At 46.5% G+C, this 3398-nt stretch overlaps 1 pseudogene; it reads right to left on the bottom strand.

Moving 5' to 3' along the window:
- Positions 1-439: 439 nt before the first annotated feature.
- Positions 440-1374, bottom strand: LOC134757187 (histone demethylase UTY-like; annotated as a pseudogene).
- Positions 1375-3398: the final 2024 nt, after the last annotated feature.

Below are 3398 nucleotides of genomic sequence, written 5' to 3'. Positions count from 1 at the left end.
AGAGAGGCAGGAATGGGGTGGGCTGGACTGGGGCTAGATAGAGAGTGTGGTTTACCCAGGGACTTACAGTAGCATCTGAAAGAGGGGTGGAGCTCCCTAGGGCAGAGGAGCTACAGTAGCCTGCTGCTGGAAGGCACAATTGTTCATTTCCTGTCCAATGCTTGGCAATACCATTGCTCTTGTCCTCTGAGCACCACCTTTTTGTTGCTTAATTCAATCAATAGATAACTTTTTGAGCAGCTACTACACAGAGCCCTGTTCTATGCACAAGGGCCATATCAGTGAACAAAAGAGGTCCAAATCCCTGCCCTCAAGAACTTATATTTGTTAGGAGGAGTTAGACCATAAACAAAATAAATAGGTATAAAAGAATTAATTGGGCCAGGCGTGGTGACTCATGTCTGTAATCCCAGCACTTTGGGAGGCTGAGGTGGGCGGATCACCTGAGGTCAGGAGTTTGAGACCAGCCTGGCCAACATGATAAAACTCCATCTCTACTAAAAATACAACAATTAGCTGCATGTGGTGGTGGGCGCCTGTAATCCCAGCTACTTGGGAGGCTTAGGCAGGAGAATCGCTTGAACCCAGGAGACAGAGGTTGCAGTGAGCCGAGATCACACCACTGCACTCCAGCCTGGGTGACAGAGCAAGACTCCATCTCAAAAAAAAACAAAAAAAAGAAAAAAAAAAAAAAAGAATCAATTGGGAGGCCATTAGGCTGAGATAGCTCCAAAGTGCCTTGGGTTCCTAAGTAAGCAACTGAAACCCGACTCAAAGGGCCATAGCCCAAGAAAACACAAGTGAATAGACTGGGTACAGTGGTTCATGCCAGTAATCCCAGCACTCTGGGAGGTTGAGGCAGGAGGATCTTCTGAGGCCAGTTCAGGACCAGCCTGGACAACATAGTGAGACCCAGTCTCTACAAAAATAAAAAATAAAAAATTTAAACATTAATAAAAAGAAAACACAAGCTTAACCAATCAGAAACTGCCAACAAACCTCTAACTAGAGAGTTTACCAATCAGAAACCAACTAATCTCTGAGATTTTCCACTTTAGTCATTCAAATCTTTTCTGTCTTGCTTCTGCAAATACTTGATAAAAGTTTTCACCTGGCTGGGCGCGATGGCTCACGCCTGTAATCCCAGCACTTTGGGAGGCCGAGGCGGGCAGATTATGAGGTCAGGAGTTCAACACCAGCCTGACCAACAAGGTGAAACCCCTTCTCTACTAAAAATACAAAATTAGCTGGGTGTGGTGGCGGGCACCTGTAATCCCAGCTACTCAGGAGGCTGAGTCAGGAGAATTGCTTGAACCCGGGAGGCAGAGGTTGCAGTGAGCCGAGATCACGCCACTGTACTCCAGCCTGGGTGACAGAGTGAGTCTCTGTCTCAAAAAAAAAAAAAAAAACGCAAAAGTTTTCACCTTGCACCCCCTCAGTGGAGCCCTGAACCACCTGGGGTCTAACGCAGCCTGACTCATGAATCGCTGTTTGCTTCAATAAACTCTTTAAAATTGTAATGTGCCTGTTTATCTTTTAGTACAGGCAGTTTCTACAGTGTAGTAGAAGGAGGAAAAGAAAGCCCAGGTGGGACGGGATGCTGGCTGGGGTGTGTGTGTGTGTGTGTGTGTATACTTAGCTGCACAAATTAGGGAAAGCCTCACTCAGAAGATGACACTTGAGGATTTCTTTTAAATCCCATGCAACTGTCTCCAGTCATATTTACATGTGTATGTTTGCATGAAGAGTTTTTTTGTTTTTGTTTTTGTTTTTGAGACAGAGTCTCACTTTGTCACCCCAGGTGGAGTGCAGTGGCACGATCTCAGCTTACTACAACCTCTGCCTCCTGGGTTCAAGCGATTCTCCTGCCGAGGCCTCCCAAGCAGCTGGCACTATAGGCATGTGCCAGAATGCCCGGCTAATTTTTGTATTTTTGGTAGAGATGGGGTTTCACCACGTTGACCAGGCTGGTCTCAAACTCCTGACCTCAGGTGATCCATCCGCCTCGGCCTCCCAAAGTGCTGGGATTACAGGTGTGAGTCACCATGCCTGGCCTGAAAGAGTATTTTCTCAGCAAGATTAGAAACTCCTCTAGAGGCAGAAACCATCTTGCCTGCCTCTTCCATTGTCTAGCACAGAGTTGGGCTCCTCATGAATATTTAAAAACATTTTCTGGATGAATGAATGAAAAAGAAATGAATGAATAAATAAAAATGGAATGAATGAAGAAAAAAAAAGTCTTGCCATCTTGAAATTGGGTGTCTCATCCAGCTGTTCCAGAATCTTTGCATTCGCTGCCCTGGTCCAGCCAGAGACCCTCCCTCTTACAGTGGGAAAAAACAAATGCATCTTGGGAAGAGGAAAACCCAGGGTGGGATGGGGCAGGAAGGGTTGGGCAGGGAGGGGAGGGGTGAGGTGGAGGACGTAGAGAGGAGAAGGAAGAGCAAGAAGAACCAGAAGGGGAGAAAACAAAAGATCAATAAAGACCAGCCAGGAGGTGACAGCAGCCAGCCAGGGAGCACTCGTCCCTTGATTAGAATTCATGAACTCCCTTCTTACATTAAGTCTTTATATGACACCTGGCCTTTAATGCAAAGCTGGCTGCTAACATTAAAAATTAAAAGCTGAAGGTAGGCTACATCCATCTCTGATAACGCAGCTCCCCTCCTATCTGAGGCCTGCACAAAGCTATTACACATTGATAAATTATTTTGGGTAATAGCCGAGATATTACATTGTTTCTGAGTGAAGGTAAAATCTCTCCCTGACACGGGCATTTATCAGGAGTGCCTTTCATCCTATTTATTATGGGCCAGATGAGCGTGGGGCTGTGGCCGGCTGGGGTGCTGGGCTGGGACCGTTTCCCCCATCCCCTCCCTCTCCCTCTATCACTCCCTTGATGGAGTATTGATGGGGTTTGTGACAAGTTAATTATTAGCTAAAGATACGCAGATCACCGTAAAAGGATCGGGTACCTGGGGAAGAGAGAAGTTCGGTTATTGAACAGTCAGATCCCTTCCAGGCCTGTTGTGCAGAAGCCTTGGTTCCAGGCCTGGGCCTGGTCCCACCTGGTAACCCTGAGTCCAGCCAATCAGAATTGCTGAAAGCCAGGCCCCACTCCATGGTGTGTGCCTGTAATTCTGTAATCCCAGGTACTCAGGCGGCTGAGGTAAGAGGGTCGCTTGAACCCAGGAGTTTGAGACCAGTTGGGGCAACATAGTGAGACTCTATCTCTAAAAAAAAAAAAAAAAAAAAAAAAAGTATTTATAAAAAATGTCATTCGAGTTGATAAAAAAAGAATTGCTGAATATTTGTTCCATAAAAGGGTAGGGGTTAGGGGGCTTGGAGGGCTTAACCGCGCATACCAGCAACACACCCAGCAAAGGTGCATCCGGATC

This window comes from Gorilla gorilla, chromosome 15, assembly GCF_029281585.2.
Source record: "Gorilla gorilla gorilla isolate KB3781 chromosome 15, NHGRI_mGorGor1-v2.1_pri, whole genome shotgun sequence".
Taxonomy (NCBI): domain Eukaryota; kingdom Metazoa; phylum Chordata; class Mammalia; order Primates; family Hominidae; genus Gorilla; species Gorilla gorilla.
The sequence above is the reverse complement of the archived record's forward strand: the minus strand, read 5'-3'. Positions and strand labels throughout refer to the sequence as shown.